The 27,940-nt window shown below is 41.5% G+C and overlaps 1 protein-coding gene and 1 long non-coding RNA gene across 4 annotated transcripts in view; one reads left to right on the top strand and one right to left on the bottom strand.

Annotated features, from left to right (window-relative positions):
- stxbp5a (syntaxin binding protein 5a (tomosyn)) overlaps positions 1 to 27,940 on the bottom strand; it is a 101,913-nt gene that overhangs the window by 62,073 nt on the left and 11,900 nt on the right. The gene's annotated exons all lie outside the window — the stretch shown is intronic.
- LOC147242948 (uncharacterized) lies at positions 327 to 27,940 on the top strand. The gene is made up of 5 exons (XR_015110726.1): positions 327 to 415; positions 4,422 to 4,552; positions 4,660 to 4,688; positions 24,949 to 25,053; positions 27,921 to 27,940. It is a non-coding gene; the product is annotated as an uncharacterized LOC147242948 (long non-coding RNA).

Below are 27,940 nucleotides of genomic sequence, written 5' to 3'. Positions count from 1 at the left end.
CAAATGGCAGACAGTTAGCTGCTAGCAGGGGAATCATTTGGCAGCTGAAGAGCTACACTTTGTTTGGCAGTTGTGGGATAACAAATCTAAAAAGGAGGGTGGATTTGCATCATCAGTTGGACTGAAACATGGTTCGTCATATCTGCTGGATATAAATAGTCAAGTGCTGCCTTGTAAGTTTTTCTATAAAAGTTAGCAACATGTCATTGTTCGGCTTGTTGTCTATTCGTCTTCCAAACTGAATAAAAACCCTCTGTAAATAGCAGTACCCTGTGAACATGTAGTGTTGCAGTCAATACCATCTTAACCAAAACCAAGACAGGAGAGTTGAGACCAAGCCAAGACCCAGACTAAGGTGGAGCAAGATCCAAGTCAAGGAGAAGAAGACTAAGGCGAGAGCTTAGAGAGAGTCTCGGTAATTGCAGTACTTACAGAATTCAAAGAGCTTTCTTTTTCAAAGTTTGTTTGCATATGAAATCTTAAAAGTTTGTGTTGGAAAAATGTATACTATAAATTATTAACTATCTTATTATTATGAATTTTAAATTAACTGGGTCAAGTCTTTGGTCATAAGCCGGCAGTTTTTATATCCAATCAAATTTAGCGAGACCTTAAAAAAAAACGGGTTTTGAGTACGACTGCACTGGCAAACACAAAAACCCATGCTGGTGATCACATGAGCCTACCTAGAGGTCTACTGCTAGTTTCTGCGTAATCATCAGAGCAAACATTAATTCATTGGTTGAGGTAAAAAGAAGTACCAACTAGTACTGTTAATCCCTTTGTGAGGCCTAACTGAGATAGTCAAGACTAAATTTTACAGACAAGTGTAAATGTTGGAGTCAATCCAACAGACAGTCCTCTACTTAAAGCTTTTGTGGTGGAAATGTTGGCGACCGCCCAATCAGATATCAGTCTCTGCCTGCTGGACTCATCACGTGGATTAAGCTTTGCCCTCTCCTTCCTGAACAGTCAATTAAAGGACCACAGATCCCAGCCACTGATGCCCCGACCACAACAAATCCACCAGTTCCACTGGATTTCAGCTAGCGAGGAGATTGAAAAGACCTAAAGTATGATTTACAGTGAGAGAAACCAAGTCATTGCTAAACTCCTCCTCCAAAACAAACACAGCTCAGTGTCTGTGACTCTGATGGGTAGCAGGCCTGAATGCGTCATATCTCTGTCCCTGCTGTTATCTTTGAGCAAGCAGGAAAAAATAGTTCTAGTTTGGTGAGGGCAGCTCTGAAGATGTGTTTAGCCTTGTGTGCTAGCAAGGCTAACAGAGCAGCATATAAAGACTTTGCTTATCTGTAAATCCATCCATCCATCCATTTTCTGTGGCACTTATCCTGTTGAGGGTCGTGGGTGGGGGCTGGAGCCTATCCCAGCTGACATTGGGCGAGAGGCGGGGTCCTCCCTGGACGGGTCGCCAGTCCGTCACAGGGCCATCAGGAGCAATTAGTGGTTCATCATCTTGCTCAAGGATACTTTGACATGGTCACCGGGGGAACTGAGGATGAACCAGGGACCCTTTGGTTGCTAGACGGCCACTCCACCTCTGAGCCACGCCGCCCCCGCTTATCTGTATGATTATGTTTAATTTATGTGTGTTTTAAATGTTGTTTGTAAAGGTTTTAGAAATGTTTCATATGCTGAACTAGATCAGGAATGCATGATAATATCAGTGTATCATCCGGATTAGCGGATACTGGTCATTTCTTATGGCCCAGTTTTGTGCTCGTCTTCTTTTGTCAGCATCAATAACGAAGAAACAACAAATATATTATTCGTGGTGTCTTCCATATGTTTTGTGGAAAAAAAATACATTTTCAAATTGTCATTCTTGTGTTTGTAAGTACAAAAGGGGATTTTTATCTACACTTGTTAATATGCAGGTAATATCAACATTGGTAAATATGAGGTAAAATATTGGAATATCAACCAAAAATTCATTATCAAGCATCCCTTTACTTGTTATCTAGCAAAGTATTAGCATTAAGTTGTCATTACGTGTGTCTAATTGTTTCATGTGGTAAGATAAGCCTTCAAAAAACACAAGTAAACAAGCAATACAAATGTAAGCAAATGTGAGAGAATAGAAATAGGACAAAACTGAAATGATATATAGAAGAAATATAAAATATCAACAATGTATACGAGTGACAACCGAGCAAAAACAATATCCCACCGCCCTTTTTTTTTTTCCACATTCCGTTTCGATGCGTTCCGCTTTGTTGTTGTGTACAAATAAAATTGGACATTTTGTTAATAATAATTGTTATTCCTCCTCTGCCTTTGCTATGCCAAGAATGATCAAAGCCTGACCTCCTGTGCGTGACGGGGGTGCAGCTGTAATGTTGCTCTGGACGAGCTTCCCTGCCAACATTAGCAGAGCTCCACGCCAGCATCGCCAGATTCAGTTTGGGTGCATTCAAAAAAAAAAAAAAAAACAAACCTGCAGGTTTTTTTGGCCAGAGTTTCTTTGACATGAATGTTTTTCCATCTTTCGTTTTACAACACTGCGTCACGGGGAGCTTTTCTTATCCTTACGTCACACAAAAAGGTATTAACACCGAGTAATGTTCCCTTTACCTCTGGTCTCAGCTCTGTTCTACATACGCGCGACAAAAAAACAAAGTGTAGAAAAAGACATTTAAAAGTAAATGGCAGCAAAACACAGTAAAGTCTCTCAAAGTGAACATGAAATAGTTAAAAAACGTATATTTTCTTTTGTTTACAGGGTCTTTCAGTGGTCCTTAATTACTATTTTAATAGGAAAAGAAGCCTTCGTTTTTAAAAAGTAATTCTACAGGCATGTCCGTTTCTATTTGAATGACCTTTCTGCTGCTCTCAATATCTGGTGGTAATTCAATCTCCTCAGTAAATGAAAGCTTCTATATTTGTTTTCGTAAACCCTGATACTGGGATTGACCCTTGTTGTATCAAAATGTGTTTTTGTAAATGCATGTTTCCTCTGGCAGCGTGCCTTTGCCTCAATTTCACGCCGTGGAGGGAAATAGCATAATTTAGGTTTCTGTGGGCTGTCTTCCCATCACTGGCTTTACACATAGTCCAACAGTGTTTACAAAGACTTCCCAATATCTCAGAGAGGGAAAGCCAGATGATTATGAGCATGATTGCGGGGTTTTTTTTTTAATCAAATTTTAAGTAGCTGATTAAATGCCTTTTAACATCAAAAATGTTTTATTTGCAGGAGTTGCACATGATTTATTTTCTCAGTTCCCAGCAGATCGTGAATGTGTGCAACAACTCTTCGCTGTGGTGGCGTCAGTCTGCATGCTCCGCCCCCTTTTGCTTTTTATCAGCTGACACTGCTAGCTCGCTGTTAGCAGCCTACACATCGTCACCTTCTTAAATTAACTGCCTGCGTCATTTTTTGACAATTTTTTGTTTTTGCTTAAAATTAACTCCTTATGATGTTTTTTTTTTTCTTTCATTTTTTTGTGTTTTCTGAAATACTTGAAAAAATGACTTGGGTAATTATTTTGCCTGCTGCAAGTCAGATTCTTCCTCTGTGCTATTATTGCAATGCTAAACAGTGCCTCAAGGTGATACCATCGCCTTTATTTTGGCTAATGTGTTCACTATTGTACATTCCCCCTCCTAATCTCATTCTATATGTGATACAATGACAATAAAGATCAGTTTCAGCTATGCTACAAGCTATGTGCTCCTCAGACTGACAGCCACAACAGAAAACTCTCCTCAGCAACAATATACATCAAACTGCTGAATGAATAAAGTGGTACGGAGACCTGATTTTGGATGGTCGATGTGAGATTGGTAAAATAAAGTGGCAGCATGGAATCCCAGTTATATCATTTGGACCATCTGAGCTAACCGATGCTAACGGTTAGCATGCACAGCTAGCCTCTCGACCTACACTGACCCATGTTACACCAGGACAAGTATGACTGGCTTACAGAAGTACAAGATTGACCCTTTGCCTTCAATAGGTGCCCTAACTGACCAGAGGGGGAGCTAGTGCTTAAACCATACAATGACAGCAACAAGATACACAACTATACTACCCAGGTACGATGTCATGCGAACGTTAAGTTACTAAAAATGAAAAGATGGAAATAATAATGGAACCATGTCACAATTTTTGTCACAATGTCATCAAAGATGGAATATCAAAGAGCAACATTTCCCCAGAAACACAAATGCAAGCAACAAAAGCAGAAAACCTGACAAAAACGAAAAACAAAAACCCTGACTCCTCAAATGATTTTTAGAGAGAAAAGTTCCTCGACATTTCAGTTGTCACAGTTTCTTCCAGCCTTTTAACAAACATGACCTAAAGCTACCCCAAAGTGCCTCTTTTCCACCCACATGGGACAGACTCAGGAGATGTGTCACAGTTGCTGACAAGAGTATTCCTCTTTCCATTTCAGCCCAGCGAGGTCTCAATCTCGTTCCTGAAACCCCCTTCTCACTGCTTTGCGTGGATGCTAAAAGCGGACGGATGGACTGAATGACTGACTGACCGCAGGCAGCCGACAGGAAGTGAGAGGAAGAGCCAAAAGTGGGTCATCTTCACGTCTTGCTCAATGAATTTTTCCCATGGAAGTCAAAAGCGGACTGATAATTCTCTTTTGTATCATCTCTCCCTTGTATTTATTTTTGCCAAAGCCTGCAGGCAAGTTTCCTGACGAATAAAGGTGAGTCACTGGGCATCTGGCAAAGCACAGTTGTCATAGAGAGAATTGGCTGGGTGCGGGGGGGGGGGGGGGGGGGGGGGCATTGGGTTGGACACAGGCTGGGAGGATTTATGAAACCACGTTACCCAGGAATAGAGTTGATCTTGATATGTGTAACTGAATAGACATGCGCCTGTATTTCAGATGGGAGAACTTGAAACATGTTTTTGTATATGTGTGTGTATGGTTGTGTGTGTGTGTGTGTGTGTGTGTGTGTGTGTGTGTGTGTGTGTGTGTATGGTGTTGTGTGTGTGCGTGTGTATGTGTGTGTAATGAACGGAAATATAAAGAATGCAGCTTACGATGGAAAGCTCCAGAAGGCGACACAGTGAGACAGAAGGCAGACAAAGAAGAGAGACATTATGTTTTAACGTGAGGCAAAGGGGTGATAAATCCAAATATATAATGAAGCAGCAGGGCGGAGGAAAGAAGAGAGAAGAGAAAGACAGACAGAGAGAGCGAGAGGCGATTAATGAAGGAAAATAGAACAAAAGAATAGAAGGAATAAGGGAGTGAAGGAAAGAAGCAAGCCTGGGAGAGTTGCTGTGATGTTGGGCCTAAAGTGACGTCAAAGCGAGCCACTCATACATCACCCTGCCATGGAGGGAGGCGGGGCCATGAAGCAGAGCCTGCACTGCACTCCACTCAGAGACGGGAGTGAGGGATGAAAGCTGGGAGGAATAAAACACAGAAGGGAGGCAGTGCTCACAGAAATGAAAGACACAAATAAAAATAAGCCCAGATATGTAATGAGCTGCTCTTATTTGGGTACTGCAAATCATCCATAATGCGGCAACCCCTACCATGACCTAAACCTACCTCCGAACTCCCATGTCGCCCATCTCCTTCCTTCCCTCCCTGCAGCTGTTTACAGCAAATTTAAAGGCTGCTGAGGGAGCCGCATTTCCATTCCTGCGGGCCATGAAACCGCTTTCACCGCGGACTATAACCAGGCACTCCTGAAGTCAGCCTTTTTTTTCAGCGCTGCACCCTGACTTGGCACATTTCATGGCTTTGTTTTTAGGGGGTTATTTTCTAAATGCTTTTCATGTAGCATTTAATGATTCGTGCAGCCTCTATATTTAAATATATTTCGGTCTTTCTGGAGTGTCCGCCTGGGATCTCTTATTATGCTGACTTACAGTATTCTTTTTTTTTTTTTTCTAAATGTTCTGGACAGCAAGGTTGAGGTTATTTTCATTGCTGAGCAGCACACCGGTCAGAAACTTGAAAATGTTGCAACTTGAGCTTTAAACAAGGTTTCAGCTGTCGCTTAGCAACAGCAGGAACAATGACTATAGCATCCCACTAAGATACTGGTGTGCACTGCAAGCAGAAAATGCTCTCCAGACGCAGGTCTTCACCCTTTGAGCTGTTGAGATTTACACATTGTAGCTCTAAGGGGGCCAATAGGACTTGTTTGTGTTAATTTGTTTTCCTTCCTTCCTCCGTGAGAGCATTCAGGTAGCACCAAATACATCAATGACAGCAAGGAAGCTACAAGCTCCCTCATGAATATCTGAGTCACACATGGAAACAAGAGAGAGAGAAAGACACACACACACACACACACACACACACACACAGGCGTTTTCATGTAGTCAGAGTGAAATGCAAACAAATAAGTAAACACAAAAACTCGATCCGCAGGCGCACGGCGAAAATGATGATTCATTTGGTTAACACAGTTCTTGTTTGGATAATCTCCCTTGACACATTTGATTTATCATGCCGACAAACAATTAAACAGCGATGGGATGCTGAGTATTTGCCTAAAATTGCGCGCGCGCACACACAAATACAAACACACACCGACACACATACATCTATCTGAGCTGCTCAGATTCATGTCAGGTGCACAATTCAACATCGCAGTAATCCGTATTAACCTAAAAAATGAGGCATGTTGGGAGAGTTTGCATGTAAAAGAAGCTTAAGGCAAAGCAAAGTGGTGGCTCGATATGTCTAATCTGAGATTACTAACAGGCGTGTGCATGATCTCAGTGACTCGGCAGACTCACTTTTTAGTGAGTATTTTTTTTTTCTGACATAAACAAACTAGTCTTGGAGTCTTTAAGCCTCTATGTGGCTTTGTGGTCCTTTGCTAGACTCACAACTCCATTAAGAAATACTTTCCATGAATTAGTCTGGGCCCGAGACAGCACAGGCAAGATGGCAACAGTGTTAATGTACAGTGGTGGAATACATTTTTAAAAAGAAGGGACACTGTAGGGATAATATTTGATTGTTGGTTCCTGGATGATAGCCAGGTCTGTCCAGCAGTAGGGTGTTAATAAACCAGAGTGTCATCTAATTTTGGCCAGACAACTCAGCAGTGAACGGCGGCACAGCAACTCCAAAGCAAATACCTGTAAAAAGATGAGGGAGGCAAAGGAAGGGAATGAAATCGTGCAACGAGGTTTGGAAATTCACTGGCTGCGGGGATGGAGAGGGGGATGGAGGGAGGGGGGTGGGAGTGGAGCAGGAGCAAGGATGGGATGGAAGGAAAGAAGAAGGGAGTACGGGAGTAAATGAAGAGGGAGCAAACGTTGAGTCAGCAGAACAGCCTGTGGTTGAACCCTTCTGCAAACGTGTGCATAGTGTCGGTGAGAAAATGAGACGTATAAAAATAGCAGAAGAAAAGTTGAGAAAATATAAAAGGACATATAATATGCACGTAAAATAAAGATACAAGAATATTCATTTTTAGCTCAGCAGTGCCCTACTGCAACTGTCAAACTCTTTAATGGTGGAATACTCTTTTTTACATGAGTGTGAGAGGCAGCAGCTTAACTAAAATCAGTTCTGCTGTTGTGATAGCAATGCAAAGCCTGTTAAAGGATTATACCAGCGTATATTATATCATAATCCAACAGGCAGCGGTGCTAAACACAACAGGAAGCTACAACAATGTCTCTGCAAGTGACAAGTGCCTGGCAAGTGGTTTTAACTGTTGCTGCAGTCTGTTGTGAAGCCAAGAATTAGAACGTTAGCAACTTAGCATGTTTGCTGCAAAGAACTCGTGGAGACAATCTGTTACCAAACTGAAATAAATGTTGCTTTTGAAGTCATATGATCATAGGACACGGTCAAAAAATGTAAATTGACGAAGTCAGACCGTTCATCCAAACTGATGTAACAGTAAATCTTGTAGTTCGCGTTAACAAACTGCAGTGAGTGGCACTAACGTTAGCTTGCTGCTCCCAGTTTCCATTTACTACACTGCTCCTGGTTACAGCTTTGTTGTGGTGCTGTCTGACTGACATTTTCCAATAACATTGGCCTTTTGTGGACAATATAATTGATATTAATGTTACATAATTTAAGTCGCTGCAGATATACTTAGAGAATTATAAAAATACATTTACCAATACTAACACATAGTATAATGCACTTACAAATAGGCCCTACTATATAGTATGATATAATTGTAGTGAAATATATATTACATAACAAAATACATATAATCAGTCACATCACTTTCATTATATTAAAAAACAAATAGTTTGAAAATCTTGTCCCTGCAGAAATTCTGAATGAAAGAGTTCGATTTGCATGTTTATGTACAAGTGAAAGCATTTGAAATTGGGTTATGACTCATGATTCATAGGAATAGCAATTTTTGCATTTTCTTTTCTCAGGAAAAATATCACAATGATGCTTGCAGAGGTCTTTATCATACAAGCATGCTCCCTGGGGAATATGATTAATAGGCCGGAGCATCTCTGAAGCGCCACAATGCTTCATCTATAATGTATGTTCATATCTATGTTGAGACGCATTTCAAATTCATTAAAAAAAAATGCAGCTCCTGCATTTTAGTTGGTGCTTTTGAAAATATTGCTATTTCATTAATATTTACATTAATTGTGCAGCCCGACTGTGAACCTCCCTTGCATGCAATTACAACACAAGCAGAAACACTCAGCTCGTTCTGCAATTTGCATCAAATCTGCCATCTGCAATTTCTAACTTTGCTGTAGTTTCAAGCTTTATCTACATCGACTGGTGACTCGTACATTTGCTGAGTGGAGTCGAGCCTAGTCCCGGCTCCGGCAAAGCTACGAGTGCGTGTCTGTCAGACTGAAGAAGAAAGAAGTGCATAAGTTGGTAACACAACAAGACACATGGGTGCTGTGTGCTTGGAACCATAACAGAGATCATCTGTCAGTTCACCTGAAGTCCTAGGATTAAATTGGAGTTTCTTATTCGAGGATGCTGGGAAGATAAAATACTATATTTATGTGTGTGTGTGTGTGTGTGTGTGTGTGGTTTTGTTTTGTTAAAAGTACATTGCTGTTGAGTAAAAATAGAAAACTGTGGATGAAAACAAGCTGTCGGATAGACCAAAAACGAGGCTGACTGTCATGTCTAAATTTTCTTATAAAAAGCATCGATGACAACAGCAAGAAACTTCATTTTAGGGAAAGGAAAACCCTTCTTTCCTTTAAATGATGTGGTTATTCTTCAGAAGACAATGAAGATGGCTGCAAATCATTGGAAAAAGAAAGGGAGTCATTAATCTTCTCTCTCTAAAACCTTCTCAGAACCCTTCAACTCACCGGACACGCTACTCTTAAATTGTCCAAAACATGCCCTCGGATTTTCTTCCCCCCATTAACCTGTTCCACCTTCCCTCTTAGCTCCTCTGCACTTATACTGATCCCCTTCCCCTAAATGTCACTGCCAGATCGTCGATGTTTCTCCAGTTCACTGGGTTCCAGCCAATTTTAATTGTTACCAGTTCCAGCCTGCTTCTTCAGATTTTCTTCTTTCTCTGTTTGAACATGCTCCGTTAAGCATTGTAAATGGTTAATGGTAGATAAACTTAATTTATGTAGCACGTTTCCACCCTTATGGTGCTCAAGCAAGCTCCGTCACTCGTTTTCATGCACTGGTGCCCGCGGCTAACCTCTTCAGCATTTATAGGTTCAATATCTTGCTCAAGGACAGTTTGACGCTCAGGAGGGATTTGAACTAGCGAGTCTGAGCCACAACAGCCACACTTAAGATTCAGTTTTTTCTGTCTTTCTGGACTCATCATGATGCAGCGTAATCCCTGGCTTGAGCTGGTTCCTGCCTGTCACGGAGCCTGCATTTGTGTCTCTTGTTTCCTGTGACAATATAATAATAATAATTGCACTCTTTTCACAAGCTGGCTATGAAAACACAGTGTTCAATCCATACACAGACTATCCAAACAATGGAATATCTGACGCCGGCAGGGTCCAAAACTCTCCACGACTGATCAGTTTCAGCAAGTAAATATGAAGTCTTACAACGGCGCGAGCTCCTTATAATCAAGCATGGATGGGGGGGGCATTTCAAGGACGGATCGTTTTTAATTACAAATGAATCTATCTCTGAATCTATTTTTTTATGTGGTCAACATACAATTCCAAGTGGTATTTTTCAAGAATTTAAAAAGAAAAAGAAATGTACAAACGTTCTTGCACTATGGGAACGTGAACAATTCAGCACTATCAGGATACAAAATAACAGTGTCAGTTAGCTGCAAGAAGAAATACATATATATTTACAAAATCCTGTAACAGAAGAGATAGGACCATCATGTCAATATCTTATCAGGAATCTCATTTTTAGCTAAATGAAGTACTGTAATCAAGGATTTGTACTGCATTAACTCAACAGCCCTAATTTATTAGTGTGTATTTGGGATGTCAGTTTCAGTTAATTTTGATTTTGCTAGCCAAACACCCATTAATTCACAACTAACCAGTAAAGTATTTTAGGAAACTGATATAAGGGAGGTCCAGTTCCAGCCTGGACAGTAATTGAGCAGCAACAGTGCTTTAACATGATCAGGATGTGGGTGAATACAGGCACCAGGTTAGCCACAATGATGAAGTGACACCTAGCTTCGATGTAGCTTAAGTAGCAGCAGTCAGAGGTTAGAGCTAGCTTGTCTGCCCTGGCTAGCATGAATGTGACACTCTGTGTAAGGTTTTTGTTTCATATTTTTAGTCACAGCTGCTATCTGTAGCTTTGCATATTAAAGCTGCAGGTAGAGAATTAGCTCTTTAAATCAGTCTACCATGATGATTAGCATCATATTGCTTAAATGGCAATGCTACAAGCTAACTACACTTAAAGCTCTGCGCTTGTTTCCCATGTAGTCCAGCTGATTGTGAACATGACAATTAAACCAAAAAGTAGCATCAGACAATTAATGGAACAATGTGACTATCTTGTCTTCTTGAATGAAATTGTCCCACTTTGCTTTGTTTCTTTTTTTCTTTTTTTTTAAACCTCAGGCTGACTGGCTAGAAAATCCGTTACCAGAGTGTATGCAAATTATCCCACAGACCAACATGTACTCCACTCAATATTATGAGACTTGCATGATCGCACTGAGCAAAAAAAAAAAAAAAGACACAAAAAGATGAGTAAAAGTTTCAGAGACAAAATCCAAATGAGCATTTAAAGTGAGAATAAGAGTAGAAATATGGCTTGGCTGCAGAAAAGAGGGTAAGAGGAAGATGGAGAGAAAGGAATAAGTTTGCTAGTGGATTTCCTCCTTTCTATGAATAATGGATGTGGGGACTTGGAGCCAGCATATGCATTTAGATGGCTTTGTGTATTACCCTCTCAACATGGTAGGGAGCAAAATGTTTCATTAGATTGTAACTTCATGCCAAATTAACCTTTAACATACTCATATTGTGAGGCAGTGTGTCTTTGTACCAATATAAGTTCTAAAAGCTATGGAATACATTGATACTAAGGAGTTTTTTCATCAAGCACTTGCCTGAAACTAAAAGTCAAAGGGGCAGGTAGTACACTATACTCTGTTCTAACTGTGGTAGTACACTATACTCTGTTCTAACTGTGGTAGTACACTATACTCTGTTCTAACTGTGGTAGAATACTATACTCTGTTCTAACTGTGGTAGTACACTATACTCTGTTCTAACTGTGGTAGTACACTGTACTCCATTGTAATTGTGGTAGTACACTGTACTCTATTGTAATTGTGGTAGTACACTGTACTCTATTCTAACTGTGGTAGTACACTGTACTCTATTGTAATTGTGGTAGTACACTGTACTCTATTCTAACTGTGGTAGTACACTGTACTCTATTCTAACTGTGGTAGTACACTATACTCTGTTCTAACTGTGGTAGAATACTATACTCTGTTCTAACTGTGGTAGTACACTATACTCTGTTCTAACTGTGGTAGTACACTATACTCTGTTCTAACTGTGGTAGTACACTGTACTCTGTTCTAACTGTGGTAGTACACTGTACTCTATTGTAATTGTGGTAGTACTCTGTACTCTATTCTAACTGTGGTAGTACACTGTACTCTATTCTAACTGTGGTAGTACACTATACTCTATTCTAACTGTGGTAGTACACTATACTCTGTTCTAACTGTGGTAGTACACTGTACTCTATTCTAACTGTGGTAGTACACTGTACTCTATTCTAACTGTGGTAGTACACTGTACTCTATTCTAACTGTGGTAGTACACTGTACTCTATTCTAACTGTGGTAGTACACTGTACTCTATTCTAACTGTGATAGCACACTGTACTCTATTCTAACTGTGGTAGCACACTGTACTCTATTCTAACTGTGGTAGTACACTGTACTTTATTCTAACTGTGGTAGTACACTGTACTCTATTCTAACTGTGGTAGTACACTGTACTCTATTCTAACTGTGGTAGTACACTGTACTCTATTCTAACTGTGGTAGTACACTGTACTCTATTCTAACTGTGGTAGCACACTGTACTCTATTCTAACTGTGGTAGTACACTATACTCTATTCTAACTGTGGTAGCACACTGTACTCTATTCTAACTGTGGTAGTACACTGTACTCTGTTCTAACTGTGGTAGTACACTGTACTCTATTCTAACTGTGGTAGTACACTGTACTCTGTTCTAACTGTGGTATTACACTGTACTCTATTCTAACTGTGGTAGTACACTGTACTCTATTCTAACTGTGGTAGTACACTGTACTCTATTCTAGCTGTGGTAGTACACTGTACTCTATTCTAGCTGTGGTAGTACACTGTACTCTATTCTAACTGTGGTAGTACACTGTACTCTATTCTAACTGTTGTACTACACTGTACTCTATTCTAACTGTGGTAGTACACTGTACTCTATTTTAACTGTGGTAGTACACTGTACTCTATTCTAACTGTGGTAGTACACTGTACTCTATTCTAACTGTTGTACTACACTGTACTCTATTCTAACTGTGGTAGTACACTGTACTCTATTCTAACTGTGAGAGGAGACATTATTTACAAATGTGACCATGTTTTATGAGGGCTTGACAAAATATGGATTTACATAGAACACCATCAAACTGATATTGTATGCTGCAGTCAGATTTCTAACAAAATGAAATATTTATTAATGAAATCTTCAAAATATCCTGTGAAAATTAAAGTTTGAATTGGTTGTATAGCAGTCAACATTGCCTGACTGGATTACCTGACATGTGATTTTCCATATTTTAGTATTATATTCTGTGTTTGATCACCCAGGGATATTTTCAAGTCCATTTTGGCTTCTGTCGATTATACATTCCAGATCAGGATTGCATGATTTTTCTGAAGAAGTCATATTTCAAGTGTAACATTGGGAAAGCAATACAATAAATAGTCATGAGCCGGCTTGATTTTTTACCCCAAAAAAATGCACACATATTACTGATAATTTTGAAACTTGTATTTCTTAGCTCAAATATACAAACTTAAACTTACATAAAAACTGCATTTTACGTCAGTTTTTAAAATGTTTTACTCAATCAAATTAAAAGGTAATAAAAAAAAATGTTTGAAAAAAAAAATTCCCCCAAAATTACCTTTATCAGAATTCAAAACAGGTCTGACAATTGTCACGTACATTAATGAAAAGACACACAAAGAGAAAGCCCCATGTTGTTTAAAAAAAAAAAAAAAAAAGGAGGAATCCAAAGCGATCAAAGCCTGAGGACCTTTGCCAGACTTAAGAAGCCATCTTGCCTATAGGGTCGTCTATAGGGTCTTATCTGGGGGCCGGCACACAGGCAGGTGGGGTGAGGTCTCGGTCTCAGCAGCACGAGGACGGACCATAATGGGGACACTTCACTCAAAGGGAGCTGATTGAAATGGTCAAGCTATGGTCTCAAGTGGGAATAAAACTGAGCACACCAGCCTCTAAGACTGAACTCTGTTTTCTCCAGATCGAGGAAGAATAAAATGTCATTCTCCCCAGACGGGGGAGGACGGCTGTTGGGGTTTTCACAGAAGAAGAATCTACCCACGTGCACTCGAAGAGGATGGCTGTGCTAACAAATTCATCGGGAGTTATAACAAAAAAAAAGTGTGGACTGGCTGATATTCAAACCTAATATGTCAGGGAGAGACTGAAAAAAGGAAGCGATAAAGCAATTACCACGCTGTGTTAAGTTTCAGAGTTGTTCTCTTATTATATCTAAGTTGTTTTTTTAATCCATGCACATTTTTTTTAGTCACAGCAGTGCACTTTCGAACTTGAACAGCCAAAACTCACTAAGCCAGGCTGTGGCGTGTTCAGTTCAGCTCTGGCTACCAAGATGCGGTAAAACCAAATTCAGGTGCTTGAAATCAATGAATACAAATACTGCCAAAGATTTGTTTGTCATGTCAAAGACAATATGGCAAACATGACAATGGTGACCGCAACAATGACCAAAAATATTAGTGATGGCGTTGTGTTAAGCTCTCACACAGCCGAGAAGCTACATCGCGCTATAAAACCCCCTGAAGGGATCCCCGCCACATTCCCAACACTATCACAAAGCAATCAAAGTCTAGCGCTTTGTGTGCATTTGTGTGTGCGTGCGTGCATTTATGTGTGTACACTCGTGCTCCCTCCATCCTCACATGCACCCTCTGGCACTGGTATCAAACAAATCTTTTCAAAGGTAGGACCACAGCAGATTAGCTTCTGTTGGCCTCTACTATGTTTCATGTCGAGCCAACCAGTGCAGGGGCAGCCTTCGCTTTCAAGGACAGGTGTAAGGTGCCAGCGTGGTGCGAGTCAGTGTACTGCCAGCCATGCAGCAACCCTCGACTGAAACGTATGTGATCGCATTGCAGAAATGCACACACGCACAAGCAGGAAATCGACTTGAAACAACAAAAAGACGATGCAGAGAAATGACATGAATGGAACAGAGGGGTAGAATTTGTCTTTTTTTTCGAACTGGTCAGCACTGATTACACTGATTCTACACCATCTGTCACCTACACACACACACACACACACACACACACAAATCATTAGAAAGGTCATATGAAGGAGAAGCTCAAAAAAGATTTACCTAATAAAAAAAGCAGTCAGCAAAAAAAAAAAAACAACAACAACGTGAAAAATCACTGATGTATGCAAATACCTGAGATGAGACGAGCATGCCCACCTTCAACTCTACCTATACGCCAATTCCGACTGACCGAGTGTTATCTGCACAACACTCCCTGCTGCCATGGGGTCTGTTTTGCCCGGTTTAGCACTAATTAGACACACCATCGCTACATTGTATGGCTGTCACTTTGCCAATAGCACGCTGGAGAGGGCATCTTGCCAGAAGTGTCATGCAGCATATAAAATATTAATTGGAGTGCTGTCCTTTGCTCTTTGATTAATGTAAAACTGCAGGCCAAGCCTCTCAAACACACACACACACACACACACACACACACACACACACACACACACACACACAAGCATCTATATTTTTCAGCCTGATCTCTGACATACATCTGCAGTCTGAGGGCAGCAGAAGGCAGACGGAAAGACGTCCTTCATCAAAGGTGTGAGTCTATGTCCGCCCAGCTAAAGTGTCCTGCATGTCGCTGCTGTTTACTGGATTTTGGTCATTTTCAGCCTTCAGGTTTCAATGCAAAACGAGTGAGTATGAACATGCTGAGCTGGCAAATGGATTTTCCGAGACCTTCTCCTTCTTTATACTTTACCTGATGTATGCTTGTATTTGTGATGAGTACAGTAAATCTACCTTAAGCCTCGTAGAGATTGTGAGAATGTTTGTTTGTTTTCTGTTTTTTTTTTTCCCTTTCTTGTGCAAATCATTGGCTTCATGGAAAGGAAAGTGTCCGGTTCCACAGTGATGATGATGACACAACAATTTTGCTGCTTGTGCATAAGAGCTAAAGACAGAGGAATAATAGAAAAACCTGGACACGGTCAAATTAAGATGCTAATTTTGCAAAGAGGGGTAATTGTTAGCATACAGATCGTTAGCGTGCCTGTGCGGTCATGCTGTTCAGTGGGACGTTGCATCTCTACTGATTGGTTGGTTAAGGTATTGACAGTCAAACTGTGAGATGATCTTTTGCGATTTCTGTCACTGTCATGCATGTCCACCAGGATATCTTTGGTCAAAAGACTGTGACCACTCCGAGTGAGACAAAAGAGCACGACCGTAAGTGTTGCGACATTTGGTCTAGGGATGGGAACGTTAAAATTTTTAATCGTCGAAACGTCAGTGGCATTCATGAACAATTTATTTGTAGTTCTATGAAACAATGAATGTTTTAATTCATTAAAACTTCTCTATTACTCAAACCCTGAAAATCAACAAGGCCTGAGTTTATTGCTCTTGTTAGCTAGAAATTAAAAAAAATATTTTTTTTTTAGTAACAGCACATATCGGACAACATATACGCCAATGGGATATATCTGTGGTGATATGCCGATAATGGTAACCTATAACCGTATTATCAGTTGGGCACAAGACAAAGCCATAATAATGATACAAATGTGCTGCTGGTTGTGTTTTACAGGTACGATCATGGCCTCTGCAGTGATTTTGTAAGCAAACCATCCAGAAACAGTGACCAATTTATTACGGTACTTTTCCGACATCAGAATACGTCCAAAATAAACTGTTCAGTCAACAAATCGCCACATCCGCAGGTTGGTGATCTTTAGTTTGGGAGAGCCGAAAAAAGTCTGTACATTTAGACTGTAAACCATCAGGCAGCAGCACAGCTTGCAGCTTGATGGAGTGTTTGTGGATTAATGCAGGTGATGCATTAGATTAAGTGGCTCAGGCAATGTCACCCTTTCAAAAATGACAGAATTAATAAAAAGAGCAAAACTTCACACCACAGACAAACGTAATTAAACAACGGCGCACTGATGACTCATCAGTCCATCTGTGCAATAGAAGAAGTGTGTACTGACTGTGTGTGTCTGCAAGTGTTTGTATTTGTGTGTGTTACCTCACTTGTGTAGTCCCAGGGATTATAACAGTTAAGAATGAAGAAAGAGGATGTGGAGGAGAGGGAGAGAGATGCACATAATCACTTCAAACACCATATACAGACCCTCTGGGGGAGGAGGGGTCTGCATAGAGTGCATAGCGCTACAAAGACACTTACATAAGTCAAGAGGATTGTCCCTGCTTGTGAGTGTGTGTGTGGATGCGTACGTTCACAGACATGTGCTGTGCAGTGAAGAGGGGCATAGGCCAGGATGTATCCCGTTTCATCACTGCGTGTCAGGCGAAGGGCTAGGAAAAGAGCGAGAGTGAAAGAAGAAAAAGTATCTTCCTCGCTCCGCCGCTAATCCCCTCCGTCATCCCTCCGCCTCTCTCTCTCTCTCTCACACCATCTCTGTCATCTCTTTTGCATTTTTGTATCAAGATACACCTTCATCCCTGTGCTGCTGTTTCTGTTGGCGCTGGGAACACGTGACTGTCAATAAAATGATTAGTACTTTTAAGTAGAACTGAGCTGCATGAGGTTCTATAGAATCAAGTGTCTGTGTGTGTGTGTGTGTTTGTTTGTGTGTGTGTGTGTGTGTGTGTGTGTGTATGTGGATACTGTTTTATGCACTGCATCTCCTCACCTCCCTATATACAAACCTTCTCTCTCTGTGGTGGCAGTTTAATTTATCTGCCTTAAGTGTGAAAAGGGAGAACAAGTGAAGTCCTTTGTTCAGTTTTAGCCTACAACTGAAATACACACTGAGCTGAGTCAGCGAGAATGATTCCAAAAGGGGGTTGCATGGGATACAATTTTCTGCTGTGTTTGAGTTCCATCACATAGTTAATACCCTTTTAGATAAGACATTTGGCTCCTAGCTTTTAAATATTAACTCTTTCAAGGCTGTAGGAGGAAACTGCCTTCAGATCACCCCCCCCCCTCTCTCTCTTACTGTGATTAATATATTTCGCTTTCAAGGAGCGGAGTAAAATGAGGATTTAATAGATAATATTTAACAGCTAACACTTAAACACGGATTATTTAGAGCTGCCATATCTAGTGCATGCTCTTTACGATGGCGGTGGTGATGATGGAGCAGCTCCTGCATTGTTTCTGAAGATGCTGTGGTACGAGCAAATGACCAAGATGTTACTGATGATGAATTCATGTTCAGAACTAAGAATCCCAACAACTAATCAACAAAAGAACAATGACAAAATTACTTGCCAGTACATTTAGTTATCCAGTGTTAATCCACAATTTATTACGCAACTTTTCCACACTGCAGAGCTGACATTTTCCGGAGCTAATGTAGCTTAGCGTTTGGGGGGGGAATCATTTTTGAATTGTATTCCTATTCATTGTTGGTTGGTACATTGGTGAAAACATCCTCAAGCTAAATAAGAGTCACTGACTTGTGCTGACACATAATCAGATGAGTCGATGAATCCTTTCATTCATCGGCAGATTGATCAACACTGCAAACAGACACAGTCCTGTTACATGCTGCGTAACATCCCAGGAGGAGAAGTCTTATTCTTATATTCTGTTTTGCGCAATTCTGATTTCTCTTTGGCGGAGCATTAAATTGATTTGGTGGCAATACACAAGAGCTACGGTAGCACTCCGAGACCTCTGGGAATCTGAGTCCCGTAGACTTTATTCAAAATGATGCAGGGAGTGTGTCTGAGGCCCGATGCTGCCACATCACATTAGCGTCCAATCACTGTTAGCAAACAAAATGATGTACAAATATAAATGGAACCAGACATGCACATAGAAATGCACACATTATGCTGAGAGAGGCAAACACACACACACACACACACACACACACACACACACCAGAACTCCATCTACCTGAACACATGAACTGGACACACATGTAACTGCGCACACACAAACACACAGAACACTGCTTGCTACAATGGCTTAAGCCATTAAAAATTCATGCCACTGCAGCAACAGTTTCAAAAAATGAGCAGCAGGACCAGCTGCTGATCGGCGCGCTGAGAACTGGCTGCAGAGAGACGGATGTACATGGTACCGACACAACACAAAACCATCGTCCTCTAACGCCCACATATTATTGACATAGTCTGTGAAAGGATTAAGAGGGCACGCTGTCTCTCTGGATGCTAACATGGTCAGGTCTGAGGCGTTGCCAGCGAGGGTTAATGCGCTAGTCATTGTCCTCCTCCATTGTGTTATCAGCAATCACCGAAATCTGCTTCTAATGTGAAAGCAAAAGCTTTGCCAAGCGCCAGACAGGAAGAGAAATCAGGCCAATAGACCCCAATCAAGGCTTAATGGGGGCCTCGTGGCACAGCTAGCTGTGACCTCTCGTAGCGCCTGTTCATCATTCACTCCCGCTGTTGTCTGGAGACAAGGCGAGGGCTTATCAAACAAATTAGTTGCTTCATCACTGAAAATGAAAGCAGTGAAGCTGCAAGGTTGTTTTTTTTTTCCTTCAAAGGGTGTCCTTGTTGCCATGTTGGAGTCAAAGAAGCAACATACATGAAGACATGGGGGAGCTGGAGCCGGAGCTGTAGTGGCCTTGCATGCTGGGTGACAAATGATCATCACCGCAAGCAATCTGACACTTCGCTCTGCTCAAACGGGAAACTAACCATGGTTTAGTAGCTTTTGGTGACTTGATTACAGTTGGGTCAGGAGCCAATTGTTGCCCTTCCAATCTCTGCAAACCCCACCCACACACCGCCGGCGCTCTGAGTCACAGAGCTGAATGGCTGCAACCGCTCTTGGCTTCTCTCCATACAGTATATGCAGAAACTCCTACAGCACACTTTATCTCCCTCTAATTTCTCTTCCTCCTCTTCACTTTTTCTAAACTTAGATGCAACTTTGTCCATCTGCAGTGATTTCATCCCCTCCGTTCTTCCCGTTGCTTCCTGTCTGTGTGAGCAGCAGGGATTCAAGCCTGTGCTGCGGATATTGTGCTGCACTGAATGACAAACCAAGGACATATCTGCAGTACTTGTAGGTATTTGTATTTTTACAGCTTTGCACCTACAGCAGAGGTCTCAAAGTGTTGTAAAAAGATAAATAAATAAATTCCTCTATACATCCATCCTGCTGAGTCTGCCAACTCCCACTCTGACACTCAAACAGGCAATTTACCACGGGGCTTTGTCTCTGAGTAAACATAAACACAACTCCCCGGTCACTAACCTTCCGCACATGTCTCTTTAAGCCCCCACCCCCCCACTCCCACATTTCACAACATAATCCACATTCTGCTTCAATCAGACGGAAAACCACAAACAGCCCCTCGGCCAGTCACGTTCCACACACGCTGGACATATGCACTTAAATATAGGTGTATACCACACACACAGACACGCATACACCAACCGGCTGATGAGGGGGATGAGTGCATGGCAGCCATGTGTCAGGGTATTAAAGCCTGAGTCATCACGTCATGCAGCACAAGTGTGTGTCTTCCCTGCAGGCGCTCAGTGTGACAACATACTAAAGGGCAGCAACAGGGAGGTAAATATCATCGCGACTACCAGTAGGACCCACGTGAAAGACTGACGGGGGAAGAAGCCTGTGTGCCAACTCCTGAGCAGAGAATCACGCCCTCGGTGGGATAAAGTTAGTCTAGGCGGTCACTGGCTACACTCTAGCGACATTCATTACAAAATGCCATCTATTTAGGCTGGCAGCAGCAGCAGGGCTTAATTCACTGAGTGGATATTTACAGCTCTCTCTTGAGCACTTGTTAGTGAAGACACAGTCAGCAAGAGGGAGGAAAATCCAGGAAGAGCATCAGCGCACCATGGGTTGTCACTCAAGGAGGAAGAATTAAGAGCGAGTAACACACACACACACACACACACACACACACACACACACACACACACACACACACACACACACACTTCATCCTCAAAAACCACAGCGGTTGAGGTAAATTAAAGCATCGTGATGCACCATGTTTGTTTACAGGCACCAAGAGTATATAAACAAAGCGAGCGTTTACTCTGCTGCAGCTGTGAGTCTGGAATCATATTAAATGTACGGAATATTCAGAGGGACAGAAATGGTAAAACCTGAAGTTGTTGCACATTTATGGGAAAAATGTTCACAAATTTCACCCTTTTTTTTTTTTTAACTCACCTGTGTGCTGTAATAACCACTCAGGCGCTAGGGCCCTAAGCTTGTTAGTGATCATGCAAAATGATGATGCAGAAGAGTGTCACAAAATGGCAATTTATTGAAGAGTATAACACTTTGTGTCTAATATAAGGGGTAGTTAACATAGTGAAGTAGTGAGGGTTTTTCTACACAACATAAACTCTTTCCATAAAATATGAAGCAAATTTTTCAATGCTACGAAAGAACGAATGCAAATTACAGCTGCTTCCATCAAATGGTTCATGAAACGAATAAAGCAGTGTGCGTAGCGCACATTTCCATCAGGAGATGGCGGTATAGGAAGCATTACGATGGCAATGTAGGGGAAGAAGACCTGGATATGCAACAGGTCAAAGATATTTTGCGTGCTAATGTACTAAAAATTGAATGTTATTCCCTCCTTTTATTACAAAATATTCAGCAACTTAAACAAAATTTCGAACCCGGAACCTTCCTGCTGTGAGGCAACAGTGGTAACCACTGCACCACTGTGCCGCCCTCTTTTAGTTGTGTTTATGTCAATTATTGAGGTCCCTGGACCCAAAAGGGATGTACCATATCCAAGCAGAAAAAAAACTAACAGCAGTCTCTCTATCTTGCGCTTAGGAATTCATATTTGGCAGAATCACATTTACATGGTTGTGTTCAACGGGATTTACTAAAGCAAGGTACTTTCAAATTTCGCCAAGTTGCCCCGACCTGAGTACATAACCATAAAGTTACACAGGATTCAACTTTATTCTATAAACTAGCTCATCCAAGAGATGCTAACAAAGTTGTTAACTGCCCCCCCACAGGGCTAAATAAAGTTTTCGGAATCTGAATCTGAAAGAGGCAGGTACTTTGGTGAATGTACGGTGACACCCGGTAGTGACAATTCTATTGACTTTTTTTCCGGAGTAGGGGTTCAGGTTTTAAGAAGAACTGTCAGTGCCTCATGTCAAGTGTACTTTGTTAGGTGCAAAGGTAAAAAGAAAAAAAATTCTGTATCTTAGCATAAAACATCTTCTACAAGGCCAATAGAACCAGTCTTAATTGACTGCAGTTGAAAGCGTAACAAGTTAACTACCTAGTTGTAGTGTGTATTCTATAATGTGCCTGAAAGCAACATTAGCCACATGGCCGTGCTGGCTGTCTGGGCCTGTTCGCTACAGCTGACATGCTAATATTCTCCAGCTGGAGTTGTTTAGATGAGTACGTAGAAATGAACAAGTTAACCTTTAGCGAAAAAGGTTTACATTTAAAGAAAATAATAATTAAATTGAAGAGTCAGATTCAGACTCATCTTATGAAGCGATAAAATTGTAGTGTGTATGTGGGCAATACCAGATGGTTCAATTAACATGGACATACATATATAACCGCTGATGAGGATGCACACGTACTTTATGAATGAAGCTAAAATCAAGTACATCGTTGTCAATAAGCTCTGGCACACACACACAAAAACACACACACACACACACACACACACACACACACACAAACACATGATGACAGGCATTTCCTCAAGGTCTCGTACCTTGGGAACCAGGTGTGTGTGTGTGCGTGTGTGTGTGTGTGTGTGTGTGTGTGTAATAGAGACGGTGCGTCTAGATTCCAGTAAGGTCATAACCAATCATTTACACAACCTGTGGCTGTGTGGCGTTCACGGTTTGTGGCCTGTTTGCAAACACACCGCACCTCCCTTTCTCCCTCTTTCTCTCTCGTTTAAAAAAAAATACAGCTTATAACAGGGTTGTTACATTATTACAACCCTGAATTGGCATAATACACAGACTAACACGTTATGGAGTAGCATAACACAAACACTAGATGATAGTGGAGGGGAAAACACATGCTAATGAGTGTGACAAATGGTTCATTTCTAAAGTAATGGTGCAGATGGGTAGGCTAATGAAGCCTGTCACTAATTTGTGAGCCATTATGACTTAAGCTGGAATAATTACTCTTAATTGATTAGTTAATCAAAATTTGATAATATATTTATTTGTAGACATTTATTTAGAAACATGACTCAACATTTTGTTGTTCAAGGTCCTAAAATGTGAATAAATATGGTTTGATATCTTTGGGTTGTTGTCTGTCGGCAGGACAAGAAAAAAAACAATTGACGGATTATTACAGAAATGAAGAAAAACGTGATTTATGATCGGTTCTGTGACTTGCGTGGTTCATGATTTCTATTATTAAGGTTTCATATGTTAAAATGTTGTCTCAGATTCAACAGACATACATAAAACAGCTGATTTGCCTTACGGAACCGGATGACGTCACTATCCACAGAACTAAATCTATGGAAATCTGGGCGTATTTATGAACTGATTTATAAACTGCACACCAGCTAATATATGTTATCACTGCCAGGAAAAAAAAAAAAAAAAAAAAAAAGCCAATCAACAGGAGATCCTTTCTTAACTCTTCCATTCTGTCTACGTCAACCTGCTACAGTAGTTTTGCTGAGCTCCAGTCTGGTTTGAGTACGTCGCTCCCATTCAAGAGGGGAAATTAGGGCTGTGTCACGTGTGCAGTTCATTTGTTCGGATCAGTTGACGACCTAGTTGGTTAGGAGCCACTTGGTACAATTCTCAAACAGAAAGTGCAACAGAAGAATTAGGTGCACTATAATCTGGTTTGAGAGAGTTCTCTCAACTCCTTCTCTTCATCGGTCATACGCGTCCGAGAGTAGGTCCTGTGTTAGGGCGAGTGCATACGTTTCTGCTACTTCTTCTTTTGCACACATCTTCTACTTTTTGTCTGACGCATACTCTGACACTTCTGGTTGCGAGGACCGTTTAGGCTTAAACTTGCAGAACACACCGGTAGTTTGGTAGCACTGAGGTCGATGCGCGTTCTCACCACAAACTGACCGGACCAAAGTCAGTTTAGAAGCTTCCCAACACCCACGACCACCTCTTCAACAAGATGTCAGTCTGCTTTCTGTGGCCACATAATTGCTATGTTCACCCATGTAGAAACATAATGCACTGAGATGAAGCAGCTAAAAAAAAAGGGTGAATGCAAAGAAGAAGAAAAAGATGGAAACCGAGGCAAGTTCTCATGTCCTGGCTGAAAAAACAAAATCCCTTCCACTCTCTTTTTCTTGCTTGCGTAAAAGTGCGATGGAGTGAACTTTACTGACTGTTGCTCTGAAATGAGAAAAGCTGATGTAAAGAAGTCGTATGAGGTAAATTCACGTCAGACAAATGTATATTCTGCTGCTACAAGAGTCACATCAGTGGTGCCAAATATAAAAAAGATTTCTAATCAGGATCAAAGCAGGTAAAGCCCCTAACATACGAGGTATTGAAATTGGCAAATAATAGAGTGACATCGAGTGTAAGATAACCTTTGGTACTCATCCAAAACTGACTAAACAATTATATTCCAAGGAATGTGAATTATGGAAACAAGCAGGAGAAGGAATAGTAGATGAAGAAATACATCACGGTTATCTCAGCAGTGCAGCCCGATGAAGTCCTCGAAGTCACTTGAAGGACAAATAAAAAAGTGAGGCGATCAAATCTTCACGGCGTTCTGCAAGCCGCCGCCCCCCCCTCCTTTTACAAGCACCACAGGGGCCGTGCCAGCCTGACAACACAAGTAAGCCTCAACCCCGCCACACCTCCGCCCCTCAACGACAATGTCGAGCGTGTGTCAGCCAAAGACGCTGATGTTATAAACAAGCATCCGAAGAACATCCTTTTATTTTTAGCGCATTGCAGTGCAAACATGGGTTCTCCTTCAGATATGTAGCGGTGGTGTCATGATGAGAAAACTCGCATTAGTAAATTCGCAATGCATTTTCATTTTTTTCAGGAGACAACAAAGCTTCAAGTCCCAAGCCAGCAGATGAACAAGTTCTGTTTCTTGAACAGATGTCACTTCTAAACCGACGCTGAGCCCACACTGAGGATACTGACGGTAATTGAAAGGCATCAAATTCTAATTCAACCTCAAAACGGCATTTAAATTGATCTCGTACAGCCGGTTCTCTGTCGTTGTCATGTACAATTTCCTATAAGACAGTGACATTTCACCTTGACGTGAGGTTTGGAGCATGTCATATCATGGAGGTTATCTATATCACCAGACAGACAAACGCAGAACATGACAAGCTGCTCGGGGCTAACCACAACTTGTACTTAGCAGTCCTGCTTTATTTATAGATATAGCACGTCTTGGATTGCGTGTTATAGTTTTGACAGTTGAAAAAGAAATTGCTGTAAGTATGTTGTGAGATGTATTACAAGCGTTTTAACTTCTGGGGTTTCAGGGAAGTCCCGTGACAATGGAAGGTTTAGACTTACAAATCAACCACAATTTGAAATCAATAAAAGGCCTTGAGTTTCCGCGTTCAAATAAATCCAGAATGAACACCTTCCATTATGACGAAACTTGACTCTTGCTGATGAGGGACCTTTGCGGTATGGGGAGGTGTGTGTGTGTGTGTGTGTGTGTGTGGGGGGGGGGGGGGGGGGGGGGGGCTGACAATGGACAGGCCTCTTTGGTCATGAGAGTCCTGCTACTGTGGAGAACCGTATTGAGCAGGAATATTATGTGAATCTATACAGCAGGTACACGGTCCACACAAGCGGTCCCATCAGAACCGCTCGAAAGCTTTGAAAGCAGTAGTCATAAATCATGAGCTGCTAACAGTAGTACTTAGAGTACAAATAGAGTTAGAGGGCTTCAAAATCCCAAATCAATTTAAACTAAAGTTGGATCTTTACTCGCTTTCATAACTTTGACCATCCCGGTCCGTGTGTCTGACTGTTAGCAAGTTCAACAAAAACTGCTGGGCTGAGGAGGAGCTGCTTGTTGATTGGCTTGTTTTAATGTCAAAATTGCTGTTGCCTCAACTAGTATTAATTGCATCTATGGGGAATATCTTACAAACGGTTGGGCCTTATACAATTAGTAAATTTACGTGGTTGCGTTGATCCTAGAAGAGATGCAGGCAAAGTTGTTTCGTTCCTATGTTGATGCAGGACAAACTGTTTTCACCATTAACCAACAAAAACAACATTAAGTGCAGTTCTTTTCCTGCAATTTAAAAATTCAAATTGCGCAGGGCTCAGATAGTTCATGTGCTGACTACTAAGGCAGCATGGCTCAGAGGTAGAGTGGCCGTCTAGGAACCGATGGGTTGCTGGTTTGATTCTCACTTCCCCCAGTGACCATACCAAAGTGTCCTTGAGCAAGATACTGAACCCTTAATTGTTAGACATGGCCCTGTGATGGACTGGTGGCCCGTCCAGGGTGAACCCTGCCTCTTGCCAAATGTTAGCTGGAAAAGGCTCCAGCCCGCGCTGCGACGGATTAGCGGTATCGAAACTGGATCGATGGATGGATATCCCGCGATTTGAAAATTGCAGTGTCATATCTTGATTAAATTTCAATTAATTACAAAGCCCGACAGCCTACAGACGGATGCACAATGTACTAATACTCCATTTGTGACAGAAAAATTTCAATCAGGAGGATCATTTTTGCGCAAAGCATGCCTGCTTCTCCAACTTTAGTGGATTCCTGCTGCTTCCATAGATAGTCGACACCCCCCCCCCCCCCCCCCCCCCGCCGCACCCCAGACCCTATTGGATGCACAGTATGAGCACAGCAATCATGTGTATTTCTCTGGCTGAAACAGGCAAAAACAAACAAACACACCGTGTCAATCTACCCCCGAATGATGACGCCTACACATCTGCAGCACCCGTCTTTGGGTTTAATGTAAAGTTTGAAAGTTATGCGAGTAATTTTACTTTCAAAAGAGTGTGCAGTAATTAATGCATCAAAACAGTATGACGAGCAATAGTTGAGCTGCAAACACTGTATAATTTACCAGGTCAAAACAATGTAGCTTCAGCCATTCACCAGCAGTCGGGAGTCAGCCGGTGCAGTAGGGCCGCCCTCTTAGTGGATGTGTACAAATCTGTAGCCATTTATTCTCTCCAGCCCACATGACACACACTATTTACGATGAGCCACTCAAGCGTTGTCTGCCGTCTGTTGGGAATAATTAGTGCACAGGTTGGCGACCTCTCAGGCATTACGTTTCTGTCTCTCATACACACACGAACGCACGCACGCACACACACATACTACACACGCATGCAAAAGGATATCCACACACTCCCCAGCTCTGCTTTTTACATAGAATTCTATTGGACAAATGCTGCTCAGGGTTGTTTTTTCAGATGAATTCTTTTAAAACTGGAATATTAACATCTTTATATTTGAACACACACACACACACACACACACACACAAACACAAAAACTTAACCCAGTTCTGAACAACACTTGTGGTCCCTCAATGTTATCCCTTCATCAGGTCACAATCTTGTTTTTTTTACCACTATCAACTCAACTTCATCTGATGTTGGAGTACTTTGAGTCTTCATAGATGTCTTGCCTCAATTTTACAACCTTTTTTCTCCCCTTTTGTTGGATGTGTTAAAGTGGCCACAACTGTGATTTTTGTTGAAATGGTTTGCATCAAGCAATACAAAAGAACATTTGGTTCACGGTTTAAGTCAAGAACCAAAATAGACGTAGCAGTTATGTTACAGTGAGGTTGTAGAGGCAGATGTGGTCAGCGTTTTCCACGCGGACTCGGGAGCAGCGGCAGCCATGTAACGTAGCCTTTCACAAAGACAGCATATTTTGTCCATCAAATGTAAGTCAACCGCTGCAAAAACGTTACAAATCTACTGTATATGTGTACAGCTATGGATCTTTTCATTCAGATGGGCATTTATTTGGTGCATTAAATACCTTCTTCTGCAGACCCCGTCCTTGGAAATGCA

This window comes from Aulostomus chinensis, chromosome 20 (genome assembly GCF_037954235.1).
Source record: "Aulostomus chinensis isolate RoL2024-O1b breed Wild chromosome 20, RoL_Achi_v1.0, whole genome shotgun sequence".
NCBI lineage: Eukaryota > Metazoa > Chordata > Actinopteri > Syngnathiformes > Aulostomidae > Aulostomus > Aulostomus chinensis.
Note: the sequence above shows the minus strand (reverse complement) of the source record. Positions and strands in the feature narration are given on the sequence as shown.